This window comes from Dendrobates tinctorius, unplaced genomic scaffold, assembly GCF_039654945.1.
Source record: "Dendrobates tinctorius isolate UK_male_01 unplaced genomic scaffold, ASM3965494v1 ptg000045l, whole genome shotgun sequence".
Taxonomy (NCBI): Eukaryota; Metazoa; Chordata; class Amphibia; order Anura; family Dendrobatidae; genus Dendrobates; species Dendrobates tinctorius.
This window is the reverse complement of record NW_027361713.1, coordinates 20389005-20402954: the sequence shown is the minus strand read 5'-3', so window position 1 is coordinate 20402954 and position 13950 is coordinate 20389005.

Below are 13950 nucleotides of genomic sequence, written 5' to 3'. Positions count from 1 at the left end.
TCATGAGCCCAAACAAGTCCCTAAAAGCATGAGTTTGCAACTACTTTACTTTTGGAGAAAATTCAAAACATTCATTATTCAATAGAGCCCAATAGCCAAAATCAGGTTTTGAATGAAGAATCACATTTCTTGGTAGAATCATGCAGGATTGAAATTTTTGATGGTTTTTTACTCCTCTCAACAGCCCAAACAAGTTTCTAAAAGGATGAGTTTGCAACTACTTTACTTTTGGAGAACATTCAAAACATTCATTATTCAATAGGGCCCAAAATATCAAAAACCAGCGGTTTGAATGAACACACATTTCTTGGTAGAATCATGCAGGACTGAAATTTTTGATGTTTTTCTACTCCTCTCATGAGCCCAAACAAGTCTCTAAAAGGATGAGTTTGCAACTACTTTACTTTTGGAGAAAATTCAAAACATTCATTATTCAATAGAGCCGAATAGCAAAAACCAGCCTTTTGAATGAAGAATCACATTTCTTGGTAGAATCATGCAGGATTGAAATTTTTGATGGTTTTTTACTCCTCTCAACAGCCCAAACAAATTTCTAAAAGGATGAGTTTGCAACTACTTTACTTTTGGAGAAAATTCAAAACATTCATTATTCAATAGGGCCCAAACTATCAAAAACCTGCGGTTTCAATGAACACACATTTCTTGGTAGAATCATGCAGAACTGAAATTTTTGATGTTTTTCTACTCCTCCCATGAGCCCAAACAAGTCTCTAAAAGCATGAGTTTGCAACTACTTTACTTTTGGAGAAAATTCAAAACATTCATTATTCAATAGGGCCAAAACTATCAAAAACCAGCGGTTTCAATGAACACACATTTCTTGGTAGAATCATGCAGGACTGAAATTTTTGATGTTATTCTACTCCTCTCATGAGCCCAAACAAGTCTCTAAAAGCATGAGTTTGCAACTACTTTACTTTTGGAGAAAATTCAAAACATTCATTATTCAATAGAGCCCAATAGCAAAAACCAGCGTTTTGAATGAAGTATCACATTTCTTGGTAGAATCATGCAGGATTGAAATTTTTGATGGTTTTTTACTCCTCTCAAAAGCCCAAACAAGTTTCTAAAAGGATGAGTTTGCAACTACTTTACTTTTGGAGAAAATTCAAAACATTCATTATTCAACAGGGCCCAAACTATCAAAAACCAGCGGTTTCAATGAACACACATTTCTTGGTAGAATCATGCAGGACTGAAATTTTTGATGTTTTTCTACTCCTCTCATGAGCCCAAACAAGTCTCTAAAAGCATGAGTTTGCAACTACTTTACTTTTGGAGAAAATTCAAAACATTCATTATTCAATAGAGCCCAATAGCAAAAATCAGGTTTTGAATGAAGAATCACATTTCTTGGTAGAATCATGCAGGATTGAAATTTTTGATGGTTTTTTACTCCTCTCAACAGCCCAAACAAGTTTCTAAAAGGATGAGTTTGCAACTACTTTACTTTTGGAGAAAATTCAAAACATTCATTATTCAATAGGGCCCAAAATATCAAAAACCAGCGGTTTGAATGAACACACATTTCTTGGTAGAATCATGCAGGACTGAAATTTTTGATGTTTTTCTACTCCTCTCATGAGCCCAAACAAGTCTCTAAAAGGATAAGTTTGCAACTATTTTACTTTTGGAGAAAATTCAAAACATTCATTATTCAATAGAGCCCAATAGCAAAAACCAGCGTTTTGAATGAAGAATCACATTTCTTGGTAGAATCATGCAGGATTGAAATTTTTGATGGTTTTTTACTCCTCTCAACAGCCCAAACAAGTTTCTAAAAGGATGAGTTTGCAACTACTTTACTTTTGGAGAAAATTCAAAACATTCATTATTCAATAGGGCCCAAAATATCAAAAACCAGCGGTTTGAATGAACACACATTTCTTGGTAGAATCGTGCAGGACTGAAATTTTTGATGTTTTTCTACTCCTCTCATGAGCCCAAACAAGTCTCTAAAAGGATGAGTTTGCAACTACTTTACTTTTGGAGAAAATTCAAAACATTCATTATTCAATAGAGCCCAAAAGCAAAAACCAGCGTTTTGAATGAAGAATCACATTTCTTGGTAGAATCATGCAGGATTGAAATTTTTGATGGTTTTTTACTCCTCTCAACAGCCCAAACAAGTTTCTAAAATGATTAGTTTGCAACTACTTTACTTTTGGAGAAAATTCAAAACATTCATTATTCAATAGGGCCCAAATTATCAAAAACCAGCGGTTTGAATGAACACACATTTCTTGGTAGAATCGTGCAGGACTGAAATTTTTGATGTTTTTCTACTCCTCTCATGAGCCCAAACAAGTCTCTAAAAGGATGAGTTTGCAACTACTTTACTTTTGGAGAAAATTCAAAAACATTCATTATTCAATAGAGCCCAAAAGCAAAAACCAGCGTTTTGAATGAAGTATCACATTTCTTGGTAGAATCATGCAGGATTGAAATTTTTGATGGTTTTTTACTCCTCTCAACAGCCCAAACAAGTTTCTAAAAGGATGAGTTTGCAACTACTTTACTTTTGGAGAAAATTCAAAACATTCATTATTCAATAGGGCCCAAAATATCAAAAACCAGCGGTTTGAATGAACACACATTTCTTGGTAGAATCGTGCAGGACTGAAATTTTTGATGTTTTTCTACTCCTCTCATGAGCCCAAACAAGTCTCTAAAAGGATGAGTTTGCAACTACTTTACTTTTGGAGAAAATTCAAAACATTCATTATTCAATAGAGCCCAATAGCAAAAACCAGCGTTTTGAATGAAGTATCACATTTCTTGGTAGAATCATGCAGGATTGAAATTTTTGATGGTTTTTTACTCCTCTCAACAGCCCAAACAAGTTTCTAAAAGGATGAGTTTGCAACTACTTTACTTTTGGAGAAAATTCAAAACATTCATTATTCAATAGGGCCCAAACTATCAAAAACCAACGGTTTCAATGAACACACATTTCTTGGTAGAATCATGCAGGACTGAAATTTTTGATGTTTTTCTACTCCTCTCATGAGCCCAAACAAGTCTCTAAAAGCATGAGTTTGCAACTACTTTACTTTTGGAGAAAATTCAAAACATTCATTATTCAATAGAGCCCAATAGCAAAAATCAGGTTTTGAATGAAGAATCACATTTCTTGGTAGAATCATGCAGGATTGAAATTTTTGATGGTTTTTTACTCCTCTCAACAGCCCAAACAAGTTTCTAAAAGGATGATTTTGCAACTACTTTACTTTTGGAGAAAAGTCAAAACATTCATTATTCAATAGGGCCCAAAATATCAAAAACCAGCGGTTTGAATGAACACTCACATTTCTTGGTAGAATCGTGCAGGACTGAAATTTTTGATGTTTTTCTACTCCTCTCATGAGCCCAAACAAGACTCTAAAAGGATGAGTTTGCAACTACTTTACTTTTGGAGAAAATTCAAAACATTCATTATTCAATAGAGCCCAATAGCAAATACCAGCGTTTTGAATGAAGAATCACATTTCTTGGTAGAATCATGCAGGATTGAAATTTTTGATGGTTTTTTACTCCTCTCAACAGCCCAAACAAGTTTCTAAAAGGATGAGTTTGCAACTACTTTACTTTTGGAGAAAAGTCAAAACATTCATTATTCAATAGGGCCCAAAATATCAAAATCCAGCGGTTTGAATGAACACTCACATTTCCTGGTAGAATCGTGCAGGACTGAAATTTTTGATGTTTTTCTACTCCTCTCATGAGCCCAAACAAGACTCTAAAAGGATGAGTTTGCAACTACTTTACTTTTGGAGAAAATTCAAAAACATTCATTATTCAATAGAGCCCAAAAGCAAAAACCAGCGTTTTGAATGAAGTATCACATTTCTTGGTAGAATCATGCAGGATTGAAATTTTTGATGGTTTTTTACTCCTCTCAACAGCCCAAACAAGTTTCTAAAAGGATGAGTTTGCAACTACTTTACTTTTGGAGAAAATTCAAAACATTCATTATTCAATAGGGCCCAAAATATCAAAAACCAGCGGTTTGAATGAACACACATTTCTTGGTAGAATCGTGCAGGACTGAAATTTTTGATGTTTTTCTACTCCTCTCATGAGCCCAAACAAGTCTCTAAAAGGATGAGTTTGCAACTACTTTACTTTTGGAGAAAATTCAAAACATTCATTATTCAATAGAGCCCAATAGCAAAAACCAGCGTTTTGAATGAAGTATCACATTTCTTGGTAGAATCATGCAGGATTGAAATTTTTGATGGTTTTTTACTCCTCTCAACAGCCCAAACAAGTTTCTAAAAGGATGAGTTTGCAACTACTTTACTTTTGGAGAAAATTCAAAACATTCATTATTCAATAGGGCCCAAAATATCAAAAACCAGCGGTTTGAATGAACACACATTTCTTGGTAGAATCGTGCAGGACTGAAATTTTTGATGTTTTTCTACTCCTCTCATGAGCCCAAACAAGTCTCTAAAAGGATGAGTTTGCAACTACTTTACTTTTGGAGAAAATTCAAAACATTCATTATTCAATAGAGCCCAATAGCAAAAACCAGCATTTTGAATGAAGAATCACATTTCTTGGTAGAATCATGCAGGATTGAAATTTTTGATGGTTTTTTACTCCTCTCAACAGCCCAAACAAGTTTCTAAAAGGATGAGTTTGCAACTACTTTACTTTTGGAGAAAATTCAAAACATTCATTATTCAATAGGGCCCAAACTATCAAAAACCAGCGGTTTGAATGAACACACATTTCTTGGTAGAATCATGCAGGACTGAAATTTTTGATGTTTTTCTACTCCTCTCATGAGCCCAAACAAGTCTCTAAAAGCATGAGTTTGCAACTACTTTACTTTTGGAGAAAATTCAAAACATTCATTATTCAATAGAGCCCAATAGCAAAAACCAGGTTTTGAATGAAGAATCACATTTCTTGGTAGAATCATGCAGGATTGAAATTTTTGATGGTTTTTTACTCCTCTCAACAGCCCAAACAAGTTTCTAAAAGGATGAGTTTGCAACTACTTTACTTTTGGAGAAAAGTCAAAACATTCATTATTCAATAGGGCCCAAAATATCAAAAACCAGCGGTTTGAATGAACACTCACATTTCTTGGTAGAATCGTGCAGGACTGAAATTTTTGATGTTTTTCTACTCCTCTCATGAGCCCAAACAAGACTCTAAAAGGATGAGTTTGCAACTACTTTACTTTTGGAGAAAATTCAAAACATTCATTATTCAATAGAGCCCAATAGCAAATACCAGCGTTTTGAATGAAGAATCACATTTCTTGGTAGAATCATGCAGGATTGAAATTTTTGATGGTTTTTTACTCCTCTCAACAGCCCAAACAAGTTTCTAAAAGGATGAGTTTGCAACTACTTTACTTTTGGAGAAAAGTCAAAACATTCATTATTCAATAGGGCCCAAAATATCAAAAACCAGCGGTTTGAATGAACACTCACATTTCCTGGTAGAATCGTGCAGGACTGAAATTTTTGATGTTTTTCTACTCCTCTCATGAGCCCAAACAAGACTCTAAAAGGATGAGTTTGCAACTACTTTACTTTTGAGAAAATTCAAAACATTTATTATTCAATAGAGCCCAATAGCAAAAACCAGCGTTTTGAATGAAGAATCACATTTCTTGGTAGAATCATGCAGGATTGAAATTTTTGATGGTTTTTTACTCCTCTCAACAGCCCAAACAAGTTTCTAAAAGGATGAATTTGCAACTACTTTACTTTTCTAGAAAATTCAAAACATTCATTATTCAATAGGGCCCAAAATTTCAAAAAACAGCGGTTTGAATGAACACACATTTCTTGGTAGAATCATGCAGGACTGAAATTTTTGATGTTTTTCTACTCCTCTCATGAGCCCAAACAAGTCTCTAAAAGGATGAGTTTGCAACTACTTTACTTTTGGAGAAAATTCAAAACATTCATTATTCAATAGAGCCCAATAGCAAAAACCAGCCTTTTGAATGAAGAATCACATTTCTTGGTAGAATCATGCAGGATTGAAATTTTTGATGGTTTTTTACTCCTCTCAACAGCCCAAACAAGTTTCTAAAAGGATGAGTTTGCAACTACTTTACTTTTGGAGAAAAGTCAAAACATTCATTATTCAATAGGGCCCAAACTATCAAAAACCAGCGGTTTCAATGAACACACATTTCTTGGTAGAATCATGCAGGACTGAAATTTTTGATGTTTTTCTACTCCTCTCATGAGCCAAAACAAGTCTCTAAAAGCATGAGTTTGCAACTACTTTACTTTTGGAGAAAATTCAAAACATTCATTATTCAATAGAGCCCAATAGCAAAAATCAGGTTTTGAATGAAGAATCACATTTCTTGGTAGAATCATGCAGGATTGAAATTTTTGATGGTTTTTTACTCCTCTCAACAGCCCAAACAAGTTTCTAAAAGGATGAGTTTGCAACTACTTTACTTTTGGAGAAAATTCAAAACATTCATTATTCAATAGGGCCCAAAATATCAAAAACCAGCGGTTTGAATGAACACACATTTCTTGGTAGAATCATGCAGGACTGAAATTTTTGATGTTTTTCTACTCCTCTCATGAGCCCAAACAAGTCTCTAAAAGGATGAGTTTGCAACTACTTTACTTTTGGAGAAAATTCAAAACATTCATTATTCAATAGAGCCCAATAGCAAAAACCAGCCTTTTGAATGAAGAATCACATTTCTTGGTAGAATCATGCAGGATTGAAATTTTTGATGGTTTTTTACTCCTCTCAACAGCCCAAACAAGTTTCTAAAAGGATGAGTTTGCAACTACTTTACTTTTGGAGAAAATTCAAAACATTCATTATTCAATAGGGCCCAAACTATCAAAAACCAGCGGTTTCAATGAACACACATTTCTTGGTAGAATCATGCAGGACTGAAATTTTTGATGTTTTTCTACTCCTCTCATGAGCCCAAACAAGTCTCTAAAAGCATGAGTTTGCAACTACTTTACTTTTGGAGAAAATTCAAAACATTCATTATTCAATAGAGCCCAATAGCAAAAATCAGGTTTTGAATGAAGAATCACATTTCTTGGTAGAATCATGCAGGATTGAAATTTTTGATGGTTTTTTACTCCTCTCAACAGCCCAAACAAGATTCTAAAAGGATGAGTTTGCAACTACTTTACTTTTGGAGAAAATTCAAAACATTCATTATTCAATAGGTCCCAAAATATCAAAAACCAGCGGTTTGAATGAACACACATTTCTTGGTAGAATCATGCAGGACTGAAATTTTTGATGTTTTTCTACTCCTCTCATGAGCCCAAACAAGTATCTAAAAGGATGAGTTTGCAACTACTTTACTTTTGGAGAAAATTCAAAACATTCATTATTCAATAGAGCCCAATAGCAAAAACCAGCGTTTTGAATAAAGTATCACATTTCTTGGTAGAATCATGCAGGATTGAAATTTTTGATGGTTTTTTACTCCTCTCAAAAGCCCAAACAAGTTTCTAAAAGGATGAGTTTGCAACTACTTTACTTTTGGAGAAAATTCAAAACATTCATTATTCAATAGGGCCCAAACTATCAAAAACCAGCGGTTTCAATGAACACACATTTCTTGGTAGAATCATGCAGGACTGAAATTTTTGATGTTTTTCTACTCCTCTCATGAGCCCAAACAAGTCTCTAAAAGCATGAGTTTGCAACTACTTTACTTTTGGAGAAAATTCAAAACATTAATTATACAATAGAGACCAATAGCAAAAATCAGGTTTTGAATGAAGAATCACATTTCTTGGTAGAATCATGCAGGATTGAAATTTTTGATGGTTTTTTACTCCTCTCAACAGCCCAAACAAGTTTCTAAAAGGTTGAGTTTGCAACTTCTTTACTTTTGGAGAAAATTCAAAACATTCATTATTCAATAGGGCCCAAAATATCAAAAACCAGCGGTTTGAATGAACACACATTTCTTGGTAGAATCATGCAGGACTGAAATTTTTGATGTTTTTCTACTCCTCTCATGAGCCCAAACAAGTCTCTAAAAGCATGAGTTTGCAACTACTTTACTTTTGGAGAAAATTCAAAACATTCATTATTCAATAGAGCCCAATAGCAAAAATCAGGCTTTGAATGAAGAATCACATTTCTTGGTAGAATCATGCAGGATTGAAATTTTTGATGGTTTTTTACTCCTCTCAACAGCCCAAACAAGTTTCTAAAAGGATGAGTTTGCAACTACTTTACTTTTGGAGAAAATTCAAAACATTCATTATTCAATAGGGCCCAAACTATCAAAAACCAGCGGTTTGAATGAACACACATTTCTTGGTAGAATCATGCAGGACTGAAATTTTTGATGTTTTTCTACTCATCTCATGACCCCAAACAAGTCTCTAAAAGGATGAGTTTGCAACTGCTTTACTTTTGGAGAAAATTCAAAACATTCATTATTCAATAGAGCCCAATAGCAAAAACCAGCGTTTTGAATGAAGAATCACATTTCTTGGTAGAATCATGCAGGATTGAAATTTTTGATGGTTTTTTACTCCTCTCAACAGCCCAAACAAGTTTCTAAAAGGATGAGTTTGCAACTACTTTACTTTTGGAGAAATTCAAAACATTCATTATTCAATAGGGCCCAAAATATCAAAAACCAGCGGTTTGAATGAACACACATTTCTTGGTAGAATCGTGCAGGACTGAAATTTTTGATGTTTTTCTACTCCTCTCATGAGCCCAAACAAGTATCTAAAAGGATGAGTTTGCAACTACTTTACTTTTGGAGAAAATTCAAAACATTCATTATTCAATAGAGCCCAATAGCAAAAACCAGCGTTTTGAATAAAGTATCACATTTCTTGGTAGAATCATGCAGGATTGAAATTTTTGATGGTTTTTTACTCCTCTCAAAAGCCCAAACAAATTTCTAAAAGGATGAGTTTGCAACTACTTTACTTTTGGAGAAAATTCAAAACATTCATTATTCAATAGGGCCCAAACTATCAAAAACCAGCGGTTTCAATGAACACACATTTCTTGGTAGAATCATGCAGGACTGAAATTTTTGATGTTTTTCTACTCCTCTCATGAGCCCAAACAAGTCTCTAAAAGCATGAGTTTGCAACTACTTTACTTTTGGAGAAAATTCAAAACATTAATTATACAATAGAGCCCAATAGCAAAAATCAGGTTTTGAATGAAGAATCACATTTCTTGGTAGAATCATGCAGGATTGAAATTTTTGATGGTTTTTTACTCCTCTCAACAGCCCAAACAAGTTTCTAAAAGGTTGAGTTTGCAACTTCTTTACTTTTGGAGAAAATTCAAAACATTCATTATTCAATAGGGCCCAAAATATCAAAAACCAGCGGTTTGAATGAACACACATTTCTTGGTAGAATCATGCAGGACTGAAATTTTTGATGTTTTTCTACTCCTCTCATGAGCCCAAACAAGTCTCTAAAAGCATGAGTTTGCAACTACTTTACTTTTGGAGAAAATTCAAAACATTCATTATTCAATAGAGCCCAATAGCAAAAATCAGGCTTTGAATGAAGAATCACATTTCTTGGTAGAATCATGCAGGATTGAAATTTTTGATGGTTTTTTACTCCTCTCAACAGCCCAAACAAGTTTCTAAAAGGATGAGTTTGCAACTACTTTACTTTTGGAGAAAATTCAAAACATTCATTATTCAATAGGGCCCAAACTATCAAAAACCAGCGGTTTGAATGAACACACATTTCTTGGTAGAATCGTGCAGGACTGAAATTTTTGATGTTTTTCTACTCCTCTCATGAGCCTAAACAAGTCTCTAAAAGTATGAGTTTGCAACTGCTTTACTTTTGGAGAAAATTCAAAACATTCATTATTCAATAGGGCCCAAACTATCAAAAACCAGCGGTTTGAATGAACACACATTTCTTGGTAGAATCATGCAGGACTGAAATTTTTGATGTTTTTCTACTCCTCTCATGAGCCCAAACAAGTCTCTAAAAGGATGAGTTTGCAACTGCTTTACTTTTGGAGAAAATTCAAAACATTCATTATTCAATAGAGCCCAATAGCAAAAACCAGCGTTTTGAATGAAGAATCACATTTCTTGGTAGAATCATGCAGAATTGAAATTTTTGATGGTTTTTTACTCCTCTCAACAGCCCAAACAAGTTTCTAAAAGGATGAGTTTGCAACTACTTTACTTTTGGAGAAATTCAAAACATTCATTATTCAATAGGGCCCAAAATATCAAAAACCAGCGGTTTGAATGAACACACATTTCTTGGTAGAATCGTGCAGGACTGAAATTTTTGATGTTTTTCTACTCCTCTCATGAGCCCAAACAAGACTCTAAAATGATGAGTTTGCAACTACTTTACTTTTGGAGAAAATTCAAAACATTCATTATTCAATAGAGCCCAATATCAAAAACCAGCGTTTTGAATGAAGAATCACATTTCTTGGTAGAATCATGCAGGATTGAAATTTTTGATGGTTTTTTACTCCTTTCAACAGCCCAAACAAGTTTCTAAAGGATGAGTTTGCAACTACTTTACTTTTGGAGAAAATTCAAAACATTCATTATTCAGTAGGGCCCAAAATGTCAAAAACCAGCGGTTTGAATGAACACTCACATTTCTTGGTAGAATCGTGCAGGACTGAAATTTTTGATGTTTTTCTACTCCTCTCATGAGCCCAAACAAGACTCTAAAAGGATGAGTTTGCAACTACTTTACTTTTGGAGAAAATTCAAAACATTTATTATTCAATAGAGCCCAATAGCAAAAACCAGCGTTTTGAATGAAGAATCACATTTCTTGGTAGAATCATGCAGGATTGAAATTTTTGATGGTTTTTTACTCCTCTCAACAGCCCAAACAAGTTTCTAAAAGGATGAGTTTGCAACTACTTTACTTTTGGAGAAAAGTCAAAACATTCATTATTCAATTGGGCCCAAAATATAAAAAACCAGCGGTTTGAATGAACACTCACATTTCTTGGTAGAATCGTGCAGGACTGAAATTTTTGATGTTTTTCTACTCCTCTCATGAGCCCAAACAAGACTCTAAAAGGATGAGTTTGCAACTACTTTACTTTTGGAGAAAATTCAAAACATTTATTATTCAATAGAGCCCAATAGCAAAAACCAGCGTTTTGAATGAAGAATCACATTTCTTGGTAGAATCATGCAGGATTGAAATTTTTGATGGTTTTTTACTCCACTCAACAGCCCAAACAAGTTTCTAGAAGGATGAGTTTGCAACTACTTTACTTTTGGAGAAAAGTCAAAACATTCATTATTCAATAGGGCCCAAACTATCAAAAAACAGCGGTTTAAATGAACACACATTTCTTGGTAGAATCATGCAGGACTGAAATTTTTGATGTTTTTCTACTCCTCTCATGAGCCCAAACAAGTCTCTAAAAGCATGAGTTTGCAACTACTTTACTTTTGGAGAAAATTCAAAACATTCATTATTCAATAGAGCCCAATAGCAAAAATCAGGTTTTGAATGAAGAATCACATTTCTTGGTAGAATCATGCAGGATTGAAATTTTTGATGGTTTTTTACTCCTCTCAACAGCCCAAACAAGTTTCTAAAAGGATGAGTTTGCAACTACTTTACTTTTGGAGAAAATTCAAAACATTCATTACTCAATAGGGCCCAAACTATCAAAAACCAGCGGTTTGAATGAACACACATTTCTTGGTAGAATCATGCAGGACTGAAATTTTTGATGTTTTTCTACTCCTCTCATGAGCCCAAACAAGTCTCTAAAAGGATGAGTTTGCAACTACTTTACTTTTGGAGAAAATTCAAAACATTCATTATTCAATAGAGCCCAATAGCAAAAACCAGCGTTTTGAATGAAGTATCACATTTCTTGGTAGAATCATGCAGGATTAAAATTTTTGATGGTTTTTTACTCCTCTCAACAGAACAAACAAGTTTCTAAAAGGATGAGTTTGCAACTACTTTACTTTTGGAGAAAATTCAAAACATTCATTATTCAATAGGGCCCAAAATATCAAAAACCAGCGGTTTGAATGAACACACATTTCTTCGTAGAATCATGCAGGACTGAAATTTTTGATGTTTTTCTACTCCTCTCATGAGCCCAAACAAGTCTCTAAAAGCATGAGTTTACAACTACTTTACTTTTGGAGAAAATTCAAAACATTCATTATTCAATAGAGCCCAATAGCAAAAATCAGGTTTTGAATGAAGAATCACATTTCTTGGTAGAATCATGCAGGATTGAAATTTTTGATGGTTTTTTACTCCTCTCAACTGCCCAAACAAGTTTCTAAAAGGATGAGTTTGCAACTACTTTACTTTTGGAGAAAATTCAAAACATTCATTATTCAATAGGGCCCAAAATATCAAAAACAAGCGGTTTGAATGAACACACATTTCTTGGTAGAATCGTGCAGGACTGAAATTTTTGATATTTTTCTACTCCTCTCATGAGCCCAAACAAGTCTCTAAAAGGATGAGTTTGCAACTACTTTACTTTTGGAGAAAATTCAAAACATTCATTATTCAATAGAGCCCAATAGCAAAAATCAGGTTTTGAATGAAGAATCACATTTCTTGGTAGAATCATGCAGGATTGAAATTTTTGATGGTTTTTTACTCCTCTCAACAGCCCAAACAAGTTTCTAAAAGGATGAGCTTGCAACTACTTTACTTTTGGAGAAAATTCAAAACATTCATTATTCAATAGGGCCCAAACTATCAAAAACCAGCGGTTTGAATGAACACACATTTCTTGGTAGAATCGTGCAGGACTGAAATTTTTGATGTTTTTCTACTCCTCTCATGAGCCCAAACAAGACTCTAAAAGGATGAGTTTGCAACTACTTTACTTTTGGAGAAAATTCAAAACATTCATTATTCAATAGAGCCGAATAGCAAAAATCAGGTTTTGAATGAAGAATCACATTTCTTGGTAGAATCATGCAGGATTGAAATTTTTGATGGTTTTTTACTCCTCTCAAAAGCTCAAACAAGTTTCTAAAAGGATGAGTTTGCAACTACTTTACTTTTGGAGAAAATTCAAAACATTCATTATTCAATAGGGCCCAAACTATCAAAAACTAGCGTTTTGAATGAACACTCAAATTTCTTGGTAGAATCGTGCAGGACTGAAATTTTTGATGTTTTTCTACTCCTCTCATGAGCCCAAACAAGTATCTAAAAGGATGAGTTTGCAACTACTTTACTTTTGGAGAAAATTCAAAACATTCATTATTCAATAGAGCCCAATAGCAAAAACCAGCGTTTTGAATAAAGTATCACATTTCTTGGTAGAATCATGCAGGATTGAAATTTTTGATGGTTTTTTACTCCTCTCAAAAGCCCAAACAAGTTTCTAAAAGGATGAGTTTGCAACTACTTTACTTTTGGAGAAAATTCAAAACATTCATTATTCAATAGGGCCCAAACTATCAAAAACCAGCGGTTTCAATGAACACACATTTCTTGGTAGAATCATGCAGGACTGAAATTTTTGATGTTTTTCTACTCCTCTCATGAGCCCAAACAAGTCTCTAAAAGCATGAGTTTGCAACTACTTTACTTTTGGAGAAAATTCAAAACATTAATTATACAATAGAGCCCAATAGCAAAAATCAGGTTTTGAATGAAGAATCACATTTCTTGGTAGAATCATGCAGGATTGAAATTTTTGATGGTTTTTTACTCCTCTCAACAGCCCAAACAAGTTTCTAAAAGGTTGAGTTTGCAACTTCTTTACTTTTGGAGAAAATTCAAAACATTCATTATTCAATAGGGCCCAAAATATCAAAAACCAGCGGTTTGAATGAACACACATTTCTTGGTAGAATCATGCAGGACTGAAATTTTTGATGTTTTTCTACTCCTCTCATGAGCCCAAACAAGTCTCTAAAAGCATGAGTTTGCAACTACTTTACTTTTGGAGAAAATTCAAAAC